The sequence below is a fragment of the Malaclemys terrapin genome, chromosome 7, assembly GCF_027887155.1.
Source record: "Malaclemys terrapin pileata isolate rMalTer1 chromosome 7, rMalTer1.hap1, whole genome shotgun sequence".
Taxonomy (NCBI): domain Eukaryota; kingdom Metazoa; phylum Chordata; order Testudines; family Emydidae; genus Malaclemys; species Malaclemys terrapin.
Window position 1 is genome coordinate 46,081,402 of NC_071511.1, and position 21,522 is coordinate 46,102,923.

Here is a 21,522-nt window from a genome sequence, read left to right on the forward strand (position 1 = left end):
ATGGAGTGTTCCAGTAAACCTGGAAGGAGTTATGGGACAAAGTGACCACAGCCTCTGAGCCTGGGGGGATCAGTGTTCTTCAAACTGATTGAAAGTTTGCCAAGTACAGTTAGTCCTTTTGGAATTAGACCACGCTCAGTAATTCCTTGTGCATTAACTGCAGCCTTCTGAGTTTACTGTTGTGATAGCTCACAAGTGTTTCATGCAATTCTAGATCTTTGGTCCATGGTGCAGCTACATCTGGCTGAAACTGAAATATGTTTAGCTGACCATGTTTGCAGTTTAAACTGATGTGAGGTTCCTTCTTCTTCCATCAGGCTGATTACTATGAATTCCACTGCCTTCATTTTAGCTCTCTGCAATTCTAGGAATAGGTCCTTGATTAAATGCTCAGAAACTAATCTATTTTTAGTGCTTCAGTTACAGTACAGTATACTGAATATAGACATGACCCCAAATCAAAACCCTAGATCCCAGGTTATGGGGGTGCTTTAGATCCTTGTCCAAATTTAAATTTTGTTGCTTGGGCCCATCTCTAATTAAAGCTAATGGGCCAGATTCTCACCTGACATACCTCAGCATTTACACCAATTTGGTCCAATGGCAATCTGAGTGGCTGCAAAAAGCCTCTTCTAGTTCTTCAGTTCCTGATTCCAGTTTTAAGATGGCAATACTGAATAAGGCCTCAGGTCAATGGGGAATAGAACTCTCTAAGGAGCTGCAGAGCAATTAAACCTTTGGGTGGAGTTTGGTGTATGAGAACTCTGAAATCGTAATTTGGGTAAGTTGAAAATGTTCATTTACATGCAAACCAGCCCAGTGGTTTGCTGTTGACTTGGCATTGCTCACTCTGCTGGAGATGTTGCTATATCTGTGCTGACCTGCTTTTTGCAACAGAGCAATGCTGAAGCCAGTTAAAGGTAATAATAATAAATTCCCCTCAAGCTGTGAAACCTGAGAGATTGGGACCTGGCAGTGCAGAGAACTCTGCAGAAGCCTCATGACCAGACTCATTTATACCCTGCTCCCTTGGAGCTAAGGAAATGTTTTGTGACTAGCACTTGTGGTGGACCAATAACCCTGGAACCTGAAGTCTTCTAATTTGCCAACTGACCAGCTACTATACATGATAGCGAACAGCAATGTAAGCTTCTCCTACACCTCCCCCAGTAGCAAATTGTCTTGGCCCTGACCAGGTGGTCACTTGTAGGACTGATGTGCTCTAAGGACCATTCAGTCATTGGCCTCTCTGCTGAAACTCCCAAGAAGGACACTGGTCTACTAGGAACCCTGTTGAGACCCACTAACTCAGTTCACATTGACTAATAACTTTCAGCCAATAATGACTTGCAGTCACTGCTAGCCAAGGTTGGGGTTGAACCAGGGCTTTAAGGTGAAAGGCAGCATAATGCATCATCCTGGCAAGCTGCCCAGACACTAGCCTCTCCAACAGAGCTCCCTTTTTTCTCGGCTCATTACCACCCCCCTGAGTTTCATAGCCAGTTCCCGGAAGAGTAAAGTAGACTCAATCTGATTTTTATTTTCCCTTTGTGTCTCTCCCACTCTTATGCTGAGCGCTGCTATCTGTCTCTGCTCTGAATGGTTCCGTGGGCAGTCACTTGCTCTGTGTCACTCTCAGCATACTTCACCTATGAACCAGATTATTGCCTTTAAAAATGGAGACGTCCCTTCCTATAGACATTTCCATTGGGTTATTGTAAACTCCCTCCATGGGCAGCTCTGCTGGGAATGATCCCAATATCCAGTCAGCTTTTGGAATTTGTATTGCATGTTGATAAAATAGTCCCAAATAGCTTCCAGAGGCTGGGTGATGTTGGAGGGTTCTGTGTTTATTTCTGGGAAAAGTTTAAAAAATACAGTAGGTCACACTGTAACTGAACAGTCCATGTGGTGTAGGGGAGAACGGAACGGGGGGAATGATCACTCACCCAGTGATCTAATCTTTGGTGGTTTGATGAATTCAGCCTCTTTCTGCTTGTGAGCTGCTTACAATGTCCAGGAAGTTATTTGATAAAAAGAACGAGCCCAGCTTTACAGCAGGGAGATGCAGAGCTGGCAGGGAAGGAGTGCTCATACAGCCCTGCCAACGCCTTATTTTCCTCTGCCTTCCAAGAACAACACTGTGTTCCATTGCCTGCCGCCCCCTCAGCTGGTGCTGGGAAGAGCAGCTGAGTTTAGCTCATTGTTCCTGGAAGTAACTGAGATTCTGAGCGTTCTCTGCCGTCAGGAACTGCTTGCACAGAAAAAACGAGCAACTCTGAATCCTTCTCCCTCACTAGTGCACGTATAAAACTCTGCATCAAAAGAGACCACGTAGCTGTTCTCAGGGTCCTCCCAAAATGCACAGGGCTCTCTCCCATAAGCCTGGAATTTGGGAGCAATTAGCATATTCAGATTATAATCTAACATGATGGACTCAATTCATCTCTGGGGTAACTCCAGCGAGTTCAGTAGAGTTCCACCAGGGCCAATTTTTTTTTCTTTGTTCAGCAAATTGAAGTACCGTCAGCTGTTCAGCCAGTCCACATGATCTACTAACCAACTATTCCACAAAGTCTGTGTTTGAAGAGAGACGGTGCCTTGCAACACAGAACAGGTGGAGCAAGGGGCCATTTGAATGCGACTACCCCAGGAGGTGGACTCCTCCTGTAACAGACAGTTCCATTGTGACTATGCCCTGGGGGTACTGGAGAGGGGGGTATTCAAATGTTAATGCTACTTGAGGACACAAAAGATATTAATGCTACTTCATACCAGGCTATTAGGGCCAAATCCAGACCTGGTGTGAGTGAGTGACTCACTGCAAACTCCATTGAATCAAATGAAGTTGTAGTCATTTCTATCAGGTCTGAATTTGGCCCATAGATAGGTGGATGGTTTGGGGAGTCATGTGAGCTGGGTTTGTTTCCTGGCTTTGCCACAGATTTCCTGTGTGACCTTGGGCAAATCATAGCACCACCTGTTGCTTCAGTTTCCCCATTTGTAATATGGGCATAATGATACAGAACTACCTTACAGGGGGGACAGTGAGGATTTATTAATGTCTGGAAGGTCCTCGGGGGAAAGCACTATAGAAATACAAATTATTACTATGCCACTTGGGAGGTGCGCTCTGCAGGGCTGCTCAGTTCAGAGTCAGGGATAGAAGAGCTGTCTCTTCAGGCTGGCCTAGTGCTCTAATTGAGCAGCCGCGTGAGGGATCTGCAGTCCAGTCCCACACACTGTCCCTGAGTTTAATGGCTGCAAAGAATCCAACTGGGTCTAGGAAAAAAGAGTGCCCCGGGTGACCATTAATATAGCAGCTGCAAAAACCAGAGAAGCAGCCAAGGAAAACTGTAAGCAAGGAGAAAATGACAGCACAGTGGTTTTCAACCTGCAGTCCCTGGACCCTTGAGGGTCTGCAGACTATGTCTAAGATTTCCAAAGGGGTCCACACCACATTCAACATTTTTTCCGAAAATGAAAAAAAGTTGAAAGCCACTGACATAGCAGAAAAGTGGAAACAGCAGAAAAAATTGTACGGGATGGTTTCATACCAAAAAAGGGTTTGTTGCTCCTTTTAGCTTCAATACAGAGCAGTAGCAGAGAAAGCTTTAAAAGAAGTGATCAGTGAGGAAGTTAAAGCTAGAGCAATAGATTCCTTAGTTCCTGGAACAGAGTCTGGCAGGAACAGGTCTAGTAGTTGGGGTATGAGGACATTTTTCCTAAGGTAGAGAGTCTGCAACAAGTCCTGATGGACAGGAGAATCTGGCACGCAGATACTGCAGTGATGGATGGGCAGTACAAAACCCAGAGACAGACTAAAGACAAAAAATTGTGTCTTCTGTTGGGAAGGCTAGTCTTTGATGGAAGGTCAAGAAGAGCCAAGGACGGGAAAGCCAGAGAGAGCCCTGCTGAAGTGTATGGCTTTCCAGACATCTAAGCTTAGGGCATTCAGGCCAGCTGGGGGGACTGATGGCTGAAAATTGCTCTGGGGCAAACAATGGCAGATGCCCTGTCTTGGTTAGCTGTGGTATGGAATGAGGGACCATCTGTGGATACTCTCATTGCTGCCTTCCTTGGTGTAACTGGTCTGCAGAAGAAGAGCTCAGGAGGTATTGTTATATCATTCACTCTGGGATTAGTTGATGGGAAAGTCCATGTTCAGGAGGGAGAAAACCCACTCTGGTTTAATTTTATATGCTTAATACCTCGCTCCCTGCCCCTCCACACACACATACACAATGTCAACATGGGAACTTGCAGACATTCAAGTTAAGGCTCTACTTTCAGCAGTCCCCAAACCTGATGGTGTAAAGCTGCACCATACAAACATTCTCTGTGCTCTGGAAGCCCTTCCCCAGAACACAGAGAACCAGCTGCAGGCATACCCCTTTCTCCTCCTGCCTTCTGTACGGTCCATTACCAGAGAGCAGGCTCTGTGGGCTAGGGTAATAGCAAACTCTGCCCTTCCCTGTGTTCTGGGGATGTGTGTATGGCCCAGCCAGTGGCATTTGCATTACGATGCCGACCGCCTCAAACATCTGCTGTTGCTGCCGTACTTGGGTTCCACTGAGCAGCTGAGAAGGTGCCATGTCAGACCGGGCTTGGTCTCAGGCTCTGGTTGTTCTTTGACTGTATGGTTCAGCCCTCCTGTTACGTGCAGCCTCCTCTGCGTCTGTGTGAATTCTTGCTCTTGATGCGCTTCGTTGGGACCCTGACACAGCACTGACTGTGGTGTTGAGGAGCCTTTCAAGTTTCTCTCTTCGGTTGCCTCGATTCCTGGAATCGGCTCGGGCCAGGCAGCAGCTTGAAAAAACAGTAACCAGAAAAATAAACACCCTTCCACTTGATGCGTTCCTATAAACGTTGCTGCAAAGGGAAAACCAGAGCAGTGCAGAAGAGCTGAGACATCCTGTGTGGTGAAGAGGTGCTGGCAGCTGAGTCAAACTCACAGAACTCAGCTAACTCAGAAAAACCAACCCATCCCTACACACTGCTCCAGAGGCAGCTTCATCCATATGCTATTATCATGGGAAGGGGAGGGAGAGGTAGGGGGCAGCATGACAGTGCCTGTCCAAAGTAGCATACCAACTAGGATTTCCCTGCAGGTCTGTGATCTCACATGTTGCCTATGGTAACAACCTGTTGCTGCTCCTTATTGCTGAGTAACAGTCTGACCTCTGCTTGCTCTTTTGCCAGTTAGCTAGAGCTAGACATGCACACATGCACTCACCACACCACTAAACCAGTGACACTGTTCACAAAACCGAGCAAAGAATTCCAGCCAATTGAAATGCCTATAGAGTTATGAATGAGTTGTCATTTCTCATTTTTCAGGGGTGGATGGGTATGTGGCTTAAAACCAACTTTTTTTGTTTTTTTGTTAATAGAAATTCTGGAATCAGTTGCTCCCTGCTGAGACTAAAACCCTGCTACAGTATTCTCTTTCATAGAAAGCATGACCCCATAATGCTAGTACAGAAGAACCTCTTTCATACTGCCAAGAAATGAATCTTAGCAATACCAGGTAGAGAGTTTTTATTATGACTGATATTAGAGGAGCACCTACAGTACTCTACAGAGACTGGGGCTCCATGCTCCATAGACACATACTGTGCCCAAAGCGCTTACATTCTAAATAGGCAAGACAAAGAAATGGTGGGAAGGGAAACAAGGCAGTTGGGGTATGTCTACTCTGCAGCTGGGAACCAAGTAGACAGACTAGTGCTAAAAACAGAAATGTGGCCATTGCAGCACTGACTAGCCACCTGACCTCAGACCCAGCGGGACAGGTGGGTCTGAACACCAGTGGTTAGCCAGAGCCATCACTCTGGTTAACTATCCACTGCTGCTATTTGTAGCATAATAGCTTGAGCCTGTCTCCCCAGACTCGAAGGTTTGCTCCCCATAGCCCTAAGAAGTGAAGCTATTTGCCTGAGGTCATACAGCAGACTAGTGGCAGAAACAGGACTAGAACCCAGGTCTCCAGAGAACCAGCCAGTTTAGCATCAAAACCACCTCTCAATGTAGAGTTAGAGTGTGTTTCCAAAGAGCACAGAAACTGAAGATTCATCTCCTCCCACCTCAAGGCATAAATATTGTAGCAAATCTGCAGACATCAGTCTTCGCGACAGCCGCTCACCGGCATATCACAAGCACTCAGAACTCCAGGGCAAGTGGGGCAAAGAACTCAGCCCTCCAGTTCCAAAAGGCACAACCCTTCTACAGCTTGAGCTAGAGACCACTTGTGCACACCACTCTTTGAAAATCTATAGCAAAGCCATGCTCTCTGGGAAGACCTCTCTAGAAAATATACCTATTAAAAGCTAACTTTCCATGCAGCAGGATCTGGATTTTCCCACCTCCCACTGTATCATGGGTTTTCCTGTGGGTTTTAAGACAGATGAGCTGGGAAAGAGAATAAAAGATGCCTTTATAAAAGTGCTAGTGACAGATTTGGGGCAGCTGCTGGGAAAGCACCCAGTTATAGCAGAAACATACTTGCATTCTCACCAGCACAGGAATATTACTGTGTTCAAGGGTAGTGAGCACTTGACAAGTTTCACAACCAATCTCTCTTTTCAATTGCTCAGACATTGCTCAGATTCCTTTGGGGCAGGAACTTTCCTGGCCTGGTCTTGGCCCAGAGGAGAATAGTTTGTGGGAGGAGATGGTTGGTTGGTTGTTTTGTTTTTAATGATGGAAACATGGTCTGTCAGTTTTGAGCTTGTGAAGATGTCTGAGAGCTTCTTGCACCAGTTAGTAGTAGTAAGATTAGTGATACTGTAGCATCCAGGAGCCCCAATCATGGGCCAATACCCTGCTGTGGTAGGTGCTGCACAAACGCAGCACAAGCCCAGAGAACTGTCTCTGGCACCAGATGGGGAACCTTCCTGATGCTAGTAATACCATGTGAGATTCCCCCAGTGCCCACCTTTGTGGTGAACCGGCATGAAGTACATAGAAACCCAAGCTCCCTCCCTGGCTTTAGGACTGTGCTGAGAATGAAGAGGGGCCCTCCCTCAGGCAGCTGCCTGTTCCCTTCCTGCTCTTTCTCTGCCTGTCCTCAGCAGACAATTTCTGTTTCTATTTTCCCTCCACCTTTCAAAACCCTCAGATGTTTCCTTCATTTCCCCCCTCCTCTCTTTTGGCCTCTCCTCATCCCCTCCCTGCTTCCCTCCAGAGTTTCTCTTGCTCCCTCTAATATTTTCTTCTTCCATGAATCCCCTTCAGTGCTTCCCATCTCTCTCCCCCTCACCTAGTTCCCCTTTTCTCCCCGCTCTCCCATCTCTCCCAACCACTCCGGATGTCCCTTGCTCCCTGTCTTTCCTTTTCATCCCTTTCATGCCTCACCCCCTTGAATAGTCTCTTGTTCCCTCACTTTTCCCTTTCTCCCCCACTCCCTCAGCAGTCTCTCTGCTCTCTCCCCTTAGCCCCCCTTCCGCCTGCTTTTCACTATGGCCTTTGCACTTGTGTCCCCTGCGCAATGAAGAAGGAGCAAGTAGACTAAACAAGAGGCTTCTGCCAAATCATTGCAGAGCTCTTGATAAATTCAGCACTTCTGCTGCTCCTTGTTCGTCTGGCAGCATGGCAGGCAGCCCAGCATCCTGCCTCCCACTTGATGAGCTCACCAGGAGCTGTGGTAGTTTATTCTAAGAAATCAGCTAACATACAGTACTCAGTAGAGGCACCCCTCCCCTGGGAGGATCAGCAGAATTAAGATGTTCAAGTGAGCTGTCTTGGGGATTACACAATCTTATCACCTCCTGCAAGGCCTTGGAGAACAAGGCTAGCACTGCATGCACTGAGTCACACTTCCCCCTGAAACAGTGCAAGTTCCTTGACTCACATCCTCTCACAGGAGCGCTGCTTTCTTACATCTCTGTAGCCAGATGCCCCAGTGCAAGCACAACAGAGACAGAGAAGTAAAGGCTCCTATTTGTCCCCATTGATTTTAAGTCGAGAACCAGTCCCCCGGGAGCCAGTACACAACAGACCCGTTCATTGATCTCATGTTGTGGAAGGCGATAAAGATTGTTGGTCAGCCTATGGGAACTAAGAGGAGTTAGCTGAAAATTTTCTGCTATGCTTTTTACTAGGAAATAGCCCTTTACACACCCCAAAATGATAATGCACACAAAGGCACAGACTTTAGGACAGGAAGTTTATTAACAGAGTCATCATCTTGCATAATCTGGATATAGCATGATGAGTGGAACTGGAGAAAGAGGGTCAGGTTCCACGAGGGACTGCATTTGGTGTGATACCAGGGGATCAGGCATGCAAACTGAGCCAGGCTCTTGCCAGACACACACACCTCTCAGCAGGTACAGCAGGGGCTCTACCCTGATATAACACGACCCGATATAACACGAATTCGGATATAACGTGGTAAAGCAGCGCTGCGGGGGGGTGGGGTCTGTGTGCTTCGGTGGATCAAAGCAAGTTCGATATAACGCAGTTTCACCTATAACGCAGTAAGATTTTTTGGCTCCCGAGAACAGCGTTATATCGGGGTAGAGGTGTAATAATGGCTTCTATGTATGGTCAGCAAAGAGCACCTTCCTACACCGCTGTCTCTGTCGACACAGCATGTGCAAGTGCCTAGCATTGACACAGTGAGTGGTGCAGTGTCTGTTGGAGTTGCTGTTGCTCTTTGGTATTTTTCTTAAAGCCCCAGCTCCTGGACTCATGTGATTAGGTGAGAATCTCAGCTTTCATTTTTATCATATATACTATATTGTATATATATAAAGATATTTCAAGCTGTTATGATTGCAGAGAAAAGCATGTAGGCATGGCTGTGTGATGGCTTTGTATTGCAGGAAGAACCTGGGTGGGGCCTACATGTGTTGTTTACACTGGCAGTTTTGTGGAATCTCCCACCAGTGAAAACAGTAGTACAGGGAGGCCCCTGGTGTTTTTGCCATCATGTTATCCAGACCTGCTTTGAGAAGCCTGGCAAATTCAGGCTGGAAATAAGGCACACATTTTTAACAATTAGAGTAATTAGCCATTGGAACAATTTACAAGGTTCGTGGTGGATTCTTCATCACTAACAATTTTTAAAACGAGACTGGATGTTTTTCTAAAAGATTTGCTCTAGGAGTTATTGTGAGGAAGTCCTACAGCCTGTGCGATACAGGACATCAGACTAGATGAGCACAATCATCCCTCCTTGCCTTGGAATATATGAAACATGATAAAATCTCCTAAAACCTGTCTGCATAGCACACTGCATAGCACTACTGCTATCAGAGCATAGGCTGTAGCAGGAGATTTCCCAACAATTGTCACTATAGACACAGCCCAGGTGTTCTTGTAAATTTTGCATCATGAAGCCAGGGCTCAGGGTAGTTCAGTTCTTCCTGTTTCAGAATTCATTATAAGAGAGTTGGCAAAATGGACCGTCCTTTCTGATGGGTTGAAGTCTAACTTAACAGAGCAGGAGGGAGTACATTCAGTACTTATCTGAGAACATTGGAAGGATCTCAAGGAAAGCTGGAGAATGAACAACATGCCCGGCTGCTTCTTTTGTGAGTTTGCTTGTATTTTGGCTGAAGAACATGAGCAGGTAGAAGCATTATATTCAGAATCTTCATTGATTACTTTTTTTTTTCCAGCCTCAGAAGAGCATGTTCTTGAGTAAAGATTTCCTCACACTGCCCAGGTAATAAGTAGTGACCTGGTTTCGTTTTCCAGGAAGTTCAGCTTTCTCTATTTAAGTGTGGTGACCAAGCTGTGAGTTTAAGTACTGGCAGTCCTATTCTCACTTGCAGATTACATGTTACTGGGAATCGGAGTAGACTTTGGCCTAAGGTGAGGTTATGGTGTTCTGCCACTCTGGCAGCAGAGATGATAGAGGAAAGGGCTATTTGCCAGCCAGCAGGAGTGTGTTCTTCTCTGACTTGGTAACTGCTAATAGCTCAAAAACTCCACTAGCCAGTGGTGATGACCCCGTGTCTCAGTATGGAGATAATTGTCCTGCATTCCATCCAGTTACAGTTTTACAAAGTAAGCAGGGCCTTCACGGAAGTGTTCAAACAAAAGTAGCCCTGCCCTTGGGAGTCATTTTCTATGAAGCCATATATTAATTTCAGATTCCTAAGAAGGGTAAAGTCACCCCCAACTTCTGTCTTATATACTCCTATATTTGGAGAATGGAACCCAGAGCCTTGTATCGCACTGCAAGAGTAGAAGAGTCATTGTGGTACACCTGAGAGTGGAGCATTCCAAATGTAGGCAGATTCTAATTCCAATAGCCAGTGACTGTAGGCGTCTCAAACTGGGAGAGCTCTCAACAGCTAGTTATCCTGTCAATCCCTACATGCGTATGTGACGCTGTCATTGCACTTCACTCTGATTCCTTTGTGAGCCTTGGGCATTTAACGGCAAAAGTTAGAAGTTGCAATTATTTGATTCCAGCTTGTAATGTGTGTCTATAGCCTTATTCTGCCTGCACTAACCTGAACTTAAAGGGCCAGATCCTGGGCCCCCTCCCAAGTGCCCTAGTTAAGGCAGAAACTGAGGCTATCCCGAGTTGGCATAGCCAGCCCAGCCCATTCCCCTATCTCCCCTAACGTAAGAAACATTCCAGGGGAGGTGAGTATGAGAACAGCAAGACGGGAAAGAGTGAAGCACAATGTGCTCAGTTGTGATCCTCAGTGGCACAGCAGTCCTGCTGAGTTTAGTCTCCTAAACCAGTTTGGCCTCTGGCTGCATCAGGTTGAAGGAGTTGGAAAGGTGCCATAATACCACCTAATCTCCTCCCTCCTGCACTTCGCCAGTATCACTGAGGCTAGGTCTATACTACCCGCCTGAATCGGCGGGTAGAAATCGACCTCTCGGGGATCGGCGCTCTAACTCCACCAGCGGAGGTGGTAGTAAGCGCCGCCGACAAAAAGCCGCAGAAGTCGATTTTGCCGCCGTCCTCACAACGGGGTAAGTCGGCTGCAATACGTCGAATTCAGCTACGCTATTCACGTAGCTGAATTTGCGTATCTTAAATCGACTCCCCCCTGTAGGGTAGATGTACCCTGAGTGTTACACTGGCACACCTGGAGATCCATCCCCAAATGCAACATTGTCTCTGCAGATGGGCAGGGTTTTTTCTCTCCTAGTATCCCTGACATAGCAATAGGTTTATGCTGTATGTCACACGCCAGGAAAGAGAGACCGTTCCTGCCCTGCAGATCTTGCCATCTAAATAATTCAAGACAAATGAACACTAGATAAGATACAGGGCAAGAATACAGGAGGGGGTGGTAAGGGGATGATTAAAGTTGCAAAGAGCGGGTGGGAGATCATTTATACAGGTGGAGAGACACTTCGAATTTTCAATTGGAAATCTTGAAATTCTTGGGGTGGGAAGGAGACTTTTCTCCCAAGCACTGGGATGTGTTTGGAAATACAATCCAAATTAGAGTTTGCTGCACAGCTGTCTCTGTGTCTCAGCCCGACAAGCCAGCAGAAGGGAAAGACTGTTCAAGCGAACAAAAGGCAGCTTTGACGTCAACGCCGGGGAGTGTTGCCCTGACAATGGAAGGTGGAGCAGGGGAAGGAATCTGCAGTTAATAGGCTCTGGACTGGAGTGTACTTTGGCAGAAGGACAGCAATTGCCCCTAGTTTCTAGGAATAATAGATTATTTCTGTGTTACTTTTGGGGGAGGGATAGCTCAGTGGTTTGAGCATTGGCCTGCTAAACCCAGGGTTATGAATTCAATCCTTAAGGGGGCCACTTAGGGATCTGGGGCAAAATCAGTACTTGGTCCTGCTAGTGAAGGCAGAGGGCTAGACTCAATGACCTTTCAAGGTCCATTCCAGTTCCAGGAGATAGGATATCTCCTATTATTATTTATAATTTTCCCTGGATCAAGTTTCAATTCACCTGCCCCCACAATAAAGTCAGTAGTCCTGGCAAGCTCTAACCTCAGGTTTCTCAACCTGTAAGTCGGGACCCAAAATTGGGTTGCTAGAATGTTTCAAAGGGTGGTGTGGCAGCTCCTGTGACTCCTGTCCCACAGGGCTGGCTGGGCTTTCCTCCTTGCTCCAGGCACTGCAACCTCTGGGGTCTCAGCACCACTGAGGTTTAGCCCAGATGTCATGATGACAAGAGTCCGGATAGGCCAAATTTGAGAGAATGGCACTGCAACCCCATGAGCCAGGTCAAAACTCCACTCTCACAAATCTGGTCCAGTCTGAGGGTGGGACCAAACCTGAGCAGTGCTGCAACCCTGGAGGTTGCAATGCTCAGAGTGGAGATCCAAGCCCAGCTGGCCCCGCGGCACAGGAGCTGTCACTGTGGGGGGAGTGCTGGGCAGGGCCCAACCCCCTCGGGGGACAGGACCTGACTGAAACCACCCCAGGGCCTCCACCCCCAGACTATTTACTGATTGTGACAGGCCATAAACATAGACAAATGGGTCCTAAGCCCAAAAAGGTTGAGAACCCTGCTTTGTATTTCCAAACTCCCAGTGGTACGCATACCCCTGGGGGTATGCAGAGGTCTTCCAGGGGGTACATCAACTCATCTAGATATTTGTCTAGTTTTACAACAGGCTACATAAAAAGCACTAGCAAAGTCAGTACAAACTAAAATTTCATGCAGACAATGACTTGTTTATACTGCTCTATATACTATACACTGAAATGTAAACACAATATATATACCTGCCTCTGGAGATTTCCATTACTTGCATCTGAAGAAGTGAGGTTCTTACCCACGAAAGCTTATGCTCCCAGTACTTCTGTTAGTCTCAAAGGTGCCACAGGACCCTCTGTTGCTTTTCACAATATTTATGTTCCAATTGATTTATTTTATAATTATATGGTAAAATTATATGGAAAGTCAGCAATTTTTCAGTAATAGCGTGCTGTGACACTTGTATTTTTATGCCTGATTTTGTAAGCAAGTAGTTTTTAAGGGAGGTGAAACTTGGGGAATACACCAGACAAATCAGACTCCTGAAAGGGGTACAGTAATCTGGAAAGGTTGAGAACCACCGCTCTAACCCACATCCCCCATCCCCCACACTCCTTTCCACTAAGCAACTGTGCATGTCATTGTTCCTTTCCTGGCTTTGATCAGTTTGTTTGACGTGATTGTAGCATTATCTCAATCGAGCTTTTGTTGGAAGAATGTGTTGTAATGAACTGCAGTGCACATGTGTGTACAACAGCTCTCTGCTGGATAGAATCAGAACTGTTCAGTTGCGTGTATGTTGTCCCTGTACTGCTAACAGCTAAAGGAGATTCTCTCTTAACTCAAATGGCAGTGCCCTGTGGACGAGAGTTTTGTCCTTGCGAAGTTCCGAATGGCCACTGTGTAACACAGTGACAATACTGAAGTTATGGGAAGCTGTGGATTTGTTACAGTACATGTACTGCTTTACATTAAAATGCAGTTGAAAAGTCCCTGCCACTCTCACCCTGCCACTCTCAGGCAAACTTTAAAATTACTAAGGCTGGACCAAACCCTCATGAAGCTGGAGTGTAGTTTGTTTCGTACTTTCCTTTCCCATCTCTGCACAGATCCCTGAGAATCAGTGAATAATGGTTCCCTGTCCGGTCCCCCTGGACAAGATGCCCTGAATCTGAACTCCATGGTTCAGGCCCACTGCACTTTAGAATCTGCCACCATATGGCAAAGGCACCTTAAGATGCAATTCTGCATGGCTGCATGGAAGCCAGGATATTTAAGGTTAAACCCGGAGTCTGTTGTTCACTCACTGCTACCCTGTCCTCAATTCACTTTGTTGATTCTAAGTATAGAATAAAGATAGTATGCAGACCCTCCTCACATGTTTACCCAGTCCAGTGCTGTATATAGGTAAAGGGGAGCAAGCTAAGGTTGTTCTTCCCTGGGAATTTCCTGCCTTTTGATTTTGGGCCAGGAGGAAAAACAAGTGCATTTTTCATTTATTTACTTAATGTTTGCCCTTAAATAGCTGATATGACACGGTCAAAAAAATCCATAAAATTGCCATCGGCATTATTGAAAGGAAGTGTCCCCTAACCATAGATGAACTTGCCTGTCTATTTGAATAGTTAGAGAACTCCCAGTGGTGGCTCTGATTGGCCAATGTCATGGACTCAGCAATATTTGTTGAGGTAAAAAAAATTTTTTTTTTTTTAATTCTAAGGATAGATATTCAAAGTACCCAGTGGGGACGCACTGCTAGCTGTACTGTAAGGATGTAAAATGTTCCTAACCTATGTTCTAGCACAGAGCAAAACCGAGAAGTTATATTGGACAAATGGCTGCACCATTTTTAATGAAACATACATACTGGAAAAAGAACAGGAGTACTTGTGGCACCTTAGAGACTAACAAATTTATTAGAGCATAAGCTTTCGTGAGCTACAACCCACTTCTTCGGATGCATATAGAGTGAAACATATATTGAGGAGAAATATATACACACATACAGAGAGCATGAACAGGTGGGAGTTGTCTTACCAACTCTGAGAGGCCAATTAAGTAAGAGAAAAAAACTTTTGAAGTGATAATCAAGGTAGCTCAGTACAGACAGTTTGATAAGAAGCAAGTGTGAGAATACTTACAAGGAGAGATAGATTCAATGTTTGTAATGGCTCAGCCATTCCCAGTCCTTATTTAATCCTGAGTTGATTGTGTCTAGTTTGCATATCAATTCCAGCTCAGCAGTCTCTCGTTGGAGTCTGTTTTTGAAGTTTTTCTGTTTTAAGATAGCCACCCGCAGATCTGTCATAGAATGACCAGACAGGTTAAAGTGTTCTCCCACTGGTTTTTGAGTATTATGATTCCTGATGTCAGATTTGTGTCCATTAATTCTTTTGCGTAGAGACTGTCCGGTTTGGCCAATGTACATGGCAGAGGGGCATTGCTGGCACATGATGGCATATATCACATTGGTAGATGTGCAGGTGAACGAGCCCCTGATGGTATGGCTGATGTGATTAGGCCCTATGATGATGTCACTTGAATAGATATGTGGACAGAGTTGACATCGGGCTTTGTTACAAGGATAGGTTCCTGGGTCAGTGTCTTTGTTCAGTGATGTGTGGTTACTGGTGAGTATTTGCTTTAGGTTGGGGGGTTGTCTGTAAGCGAGGACAGGTCTGTCTCCCAAGATCTGTGAGAGTAAAGGATCATTTTTCAGGATAGGTTGTAGTTCTCTGATGATGCGCTGGAGAGGTTTTAGTTGGGGGCTGAAGGTGACAGCTAGTGGTGTTCTGTTATTTTCTTTGTTGGCCCTGTCTTTGTAGGAGGTGACTTCTGGGTACTCGTCTGGCTCTGTCAATCTGTTTTTTCACTTCAGCAGGTGGGTATTGTAGTTTTAAGAATGCTTGATAGAGATCTTGTAGGTGCTTGTCTCTATCTGAGGGATTAGAGCAAATGCGGTTATATCTTAGAGCTTGGCTGTAGACAATGGACCGTGTGGTGTGTCCTGGATGGAAGCTGGAGGCATGTAGGTAAATGTAGCGGTCAGTAGGTTTCCAGTATAGGGTGGTATTTATGTGACCATCGCTTATTAGCACAGTAGTGTCCAGGAAATGGACCGCTTGTGTGGATTGATCTAGGCTGAGGTTGATGGTGGGATGGAAATTATTGAAATCATGGTGGAATTCCTCAAGGGCTTCTTTTCCATGGGTCCAGATGATGAAGATGTCATCAATGTAGCGCAAGTAGAGTAGGGGTGTTAGGGGACGAGAGCTAAGGAAGCGTTGTTCTAAGTCAGCCATAAAAATGTTGGCATATTGTGGGGCCATGCGGGTACCCATAGCAGTGCCGCTGACTTGAAGGTATATATTGTCCCCAAATGTGAAATAGTTGTGGGTGAGGACAAAGTCACAGAGTTCAGTCACCAGGTTAGCTGTGACATTATCGGGGATACTGTTCCTGATAGCTTGTAGTCCATCTTTGTGTGGAATGTTGGTGTAGAGGGCTTCTATGTCCATAGTGGCCAGGATGGTGTTTTCTGGAAGATCACCGATGGATTGTAGTTTCCTCAGGAAGTCAGTGGTGTCTCGAAGATAGCTAGGAGTGCTGGTAGTGTAGGGTCTGAGGAGAGAGTCTACATAACCAGACAAGCCTGATGTTAGGGTGTCAATGCCTGAGATGATGGGGCGTCCAGGATTTCCAGGTTTATGGATCTTGGGTAGCAAATAGAATACATACTGGATTGATGCTGGTGATATATTTGACAAGATAAATGTTCTGGGCTGAGCACTGCCATTGGCTGAATTTATGTATTGAAATTAGTAGAAGTAGGTATAGTTTGGCCCACTCTCCCTAGTATTCTTGGAATGGTGATGAATATACTGTCCTGTCATGTATTCTATTTTGTACTCTGATCTTGAGTTTCCCTTGCCATGAGAACTCACCAGTTCCATCCTGTTTGACTGTTACTGCTTTTTAGATTAGTAATGTGAGATTACTATTTTAGTCCATATAGGACCAAAGAGGCGGTGGAACCTTCATCAGTGAGAACATTGTGGCTTACTCTGTGAATTAAGGGTAGGTCTCTCAGCCATTCTTAACTACTATAACACATTATAAGGGAAAATATTTTCAAAATACCTTTTTTTAATGAAATTACAAATTTGGTTGATAAAAGATAATGGTGTTGAGGTAATACACTTAGACTTCTGTAAAGCATTAGACTTCATAGTGCATGACATCTTGATTAAAAAGCTAGAAAGATATAAAATAAACATGGCAGAAAATTGATTAAAAGCTGGCTAACTGATCTCAAAATATAACTGTAAATGGAGACTCATCAAATAAATGTGTTTCTAGTGGGGTCCCACGGGGATAGGTTCTTGATCCTATGCTATTTAACATTTTTATGGATGATCTGGAAGAAAACATAAAATCATCATTGATGAAGTTTGCAGATTACGCAAAAATTGGGGGAGTGGTAAATAAGAAAGAGGACAGGTCACTGATACAGAGCGATCTGGATCACTTGATTAACTGGGTGCAGACAAACAATATGAATTTGAATACAGCTAAATGTGAAGTCAGACATCTAGGAACAAAGAATGCAGGCCACACTTACAGGATGGGATGTGGGGGGTTGAATTATTCTGGGAAGTAGTGACTCTGAAAAAGATTTGGGAATCATGGGGGATAATCAGTTAAACATGAGCTCCCAGTGTAATGCTGAGGTCAAAAGGGTTAATGCAATCCTAGATGCATAAATGAGTAGGAGTAGTAGAGAGGTTCTTTTACCTCTGTTTTTGGCACTGGTTGGAATGCTGTTGGAATACTGTGTCCAGTTCTGGTGTCCACAATTCAAAAAAGATATTGACAAATTGGAGAGGGTTAGAGAAGAGCCATGGGAAATGATTAAAGGATTGGAAAAGATGTCTTAAAACTAATGATAAACTCAAGGAGTGCAATCTGTTTATCTTAAACAGAAGCATATAAGGGGTGACTTGATCTCAATCTACAAGTGCCTACTTGGGGAACAAATATTTGCTATTGGGCTATTTAATTTAGTAGACAAAGATATAACAAGATCCGATGACTGGAGGTTGAAGCTAGATAAATTTGGACCAGACGTAAAGTGCATATATTAACAGATTAACCACTGGTACAATTTACCAAGGGTTGTGGTGGATTCTCCATCACTGGCAATTTTTAAATCAGAATTGGATGGTCTTCTAAAAGATCTGATCTAGTTCAAACAGGAGGTAATTCAGGGAATTTTTATGGCCCATATTATGCAGGGGGACAGACTAGAATAGATGATCACACTGATTACTTCTGGCCTTAGAATCTATAAATACATTCCAGGAGTCATAATCCACAAGCCCTTGCTCTCAGCAGCAGACAACACCATCTCTAGATAGAGATCTACACACACAGCACTGTGCATGGTAGCAGCACTGCTCATACCGCTATAATTAAGCATTTTCTCACTAGCTTTTATCTAACTTCCCTAACCTTAAAGAATCATAGTAGTTCTCTACTGCTGCCTTCACATGAACATGTATACCACCAATGAGAAATGCTGAAAATAGGTTCTGTCTTTTAATAGTTTCAGTGGAGCATGAGCCACAGTGCTACCTACACCCATATGGGCCATAAGGAACAGGTGGCATATTTAGGGACCTATAGCCCCTTTAGAGCCAAATGCCTCCCTTAAAAATATTGGACCTGTTTCTGCTCTCACTTGCATTGGATTTACACCATTGTCTTCAGTGGAGTCATTCCACATTCACTCTGGTGGGATCAGAATCAGGCCTTCTTTGTTTAGAGGCACCTTCTCCTCTTGCCCCAAGGGAAAGGGTTCTGGTGCCAGTGTCAGGGCTGAATTTAAGGTAAGTTTATGGAGTGTACATATTTTAAAAGCATAGGCCAATCAGGCTCTTGACTGGGAGTTCTACAACTCTTCAAGTAGATTGGAATGCTAAACTGTATAGTATTTACTGTATAACTGTATTTGGCCACTGGATAGTGCTGTGTGTAAAATACCTTATTTAAACTAACCTCAGCCACACCTAGCAGAGCACTAAAGAATCTTATGATAAACACATCTGATGCATATCTCCCTCAGAAGTAAGCTCTGTAGCCAGTCTGTATCTGATACAAGAGCATGGCATGGTGTCAGAAGTAAACTAAGAAGAGAAACAGAAGGAAAACAGCAACAAAGGTTGCAAACAGGAGGAACAAAGCAACAAAGGTTGCCGGATCTCATCAGCATGCCATTCTTCAGTGATCCAGAGAATTTCAGCATTGACAAACTTTCTCAATGAACATACTGGAAGCAAGATTTCAAGGTTTCACATTGCAAATAAGCTCCACAAAGAAACTGGAAATATATGGCTGTATTCTTTAATTTATGCTATGCAGAAGCAGGCAGTGCATATCTTTGAATTCTTTGACTTTACAGAAGACAGTCACAAAGATGACTTTGAAAGGGTTTTGGTTGTGTTTGATGCATGCTTTGTACCTCAGAGAAATTTGGTCTGTGAAAAAGCATGTTTTCACCAGAGAATTCAAGAACCAGGGGAAATAATGAATGTTTATAAGAGCTCTGCATACATTGGCTGAAAACTGTGATTTTTGGGAATGCAAATTATGAAAATATAAGAGACAGGCTAGTTATTGGGTTAACATATAAAAATCTTTCACAGCAGTTACAATTGAAGTCAGACTTAATCCTAGCCACAGAAGTACAGAAAGAAAAGCAGTCTGAATTAGTCAAACAACAGAACAAAAGGCAGGAGCAACTTGAAAAACCTGAAACTAGCTTAGATGCTATAAACAGATATTTGAGTGTTAAAAGACATTATCATAAAATCCCTGAGGCAAGAAGAGAGACTGCCCAGACTAATAGGGACAAATTTCACCCTACATGCACAAGGTATGGAAGAGGTCATGCCCCCAGAGATGATGCATGTTCAGCCAGAGATACACAGTGTAATAAATGAATGAAATATGGACATTTTTCAGCTGTTTGCTGCACTGAAGCAGTCAGGAAGTTGACTCATATTACAGACAATCAAGAGCCATTTTTTCTGCGATCTGTCACTTGCAATGACACAGAGCCTGCCTGGAGAGTGAAACTGAATACTCATGGCAAGATTATTGACTTTAAAATTGGCTCAGGAGCAAATTTAACAGTCATCTCAAACGGGACTTACAATAATCATCAACCCCTCCTAGAGCTGAAGTCACCTAATACAGCTCTGACTAGCCCTGGACGTATCCTGAACTGTGTGGGCCAGTTCATCACAGAAACAACTTGCAAAAGCTATGCATTCAGAGTGTACATGATCAAAGGATCTTTGAAAACTCATGGCGATCGGGGGAGGTCCCGGATGACTGGAAAAAGGCTAATGTAGTGCCCATCTTTAAAAAAGGGAAGGAGGAGGATCCGGGGAACTACAGACCAGTTAGCCTCACCTCAGTCCCTGGAAAAATCATAGAGCAAGTCCTCAAGAAATCAATTTTGAAGCACTTTAAGGAGAGGAAAGTGATCATGAACAGTCAGCATGGATTCACCAAGGGCAAGTCATGCCTGACTAACCTAATTGCCTTCTATGATGAGATAACTGGCTCTGTGGATGAGGGGAAAGCAGTGGACGTGTTATTCCTTGACTTTAGCAAAGCTTTCGATATGGTCTCCCACAGTATTCTTGTCAGCAAGTTAAAGAAGTATGGGCTGGAGGAATGGACTATAAGGTGGATAGAAAGCTGGCTAGATCATTGGGCTCAACGGGTAGTGATCAATGGCTCCATGTCTAGTTGGCAGCTGGTATCAAGCGGAATGTCCCAAGGGTCAGTTCTGGGGTCGGTTTTGTTCAGTATTTTCATTAATGATCTGGAGGATGGTGTGGATTGCAGCCTCAGCAAGTTTGCAGATGACGCTAAACTGGGAGGAATGGTAGATATGCTGGAGGGTAGAGATAGGATACAGAGGGACCTAGACAAATTAGAGGATTGGGCCAAAAGAAATCAGATAAGGTTCAACAAGGCGCACAGAGTCCTGCACTTAGGATGGAAGAATCCCATGCACTGCTACAGACTAAGGACCGAGTGGCTAGGCAGCAGTTCAGCAGAGAAGGACCTAGGGTGTGGGGATGTATCATCCCTACACCAACCTAATGAAAAGTTCCATGAGGAGGTAAGGGTCACGATGGGACACTTGCAAGGTAATAAATCATGGCCTTATGTAAGGCCCCCCTGGTGGTCTAGGATTATATAAGATGATCATGGCCTTATGTAAGACCCACTGGTGGTCTAGGATTATATAAGATGATCATGGCCTTATGTAAGGCCCCCTGGTGGTCTAGGATTATATAAGATGAGGTAAACAAGGTGATAAATCATGGCCTTATGTAAGGAACAGTTGAACCAATCGGTGTGGGGCTATACATGTGATAAACACATGATTCTCCTTCTTGTCCAATCCGTAGATGTGTTATTATAGCCTAATTGTGTTATGTAATGTTGAGAAAAACTATAAAAGAAAGCTTGCAATAAACAGGATTCGGATTCAGCCTGCAACCACATTGGTCGTGCGTTTTATCTGCTCCGCCTGGAACCCCACAAATGGTGACCCTGACGTGATTCGGCTTGAACATCAAGGCAGCTAGGACTTTGCCCAGAGTAAGCTAGCAGAAATCATACTAGACACAGCCGCCAGTGGAGAAGGGATCAATGTTCTCAGACAGTAGACCCAACAGGTGTTGTCTCAGAAGCTAAGCAAAGAGAAAGCAGATCCAACCAGAAAAAGGATCTGAGAGGTCAGACTCTATGTCATCTCTCATGAAGAAACTGGAACAATTGAATTTAGATATTGAAGAGGCTCTCAGTGCTGGCTCTTCTCCTTCCAGAACTCCTTCTTCCAAAAAGCGCAAACAGCCATGCCCTGTTAAGGTGGAGACAGGCCTTCTTCACAGAGATAAAGGGAATCTGTGGGAATAAGAGGGCAGGGTACCAAGATTTAAATGGTTTGCCAAGCTCAGTGTCAACTGGAGCACGACCAAAAACTGAACATGGTTTGAGAAAAGGCGGAGGTGGCA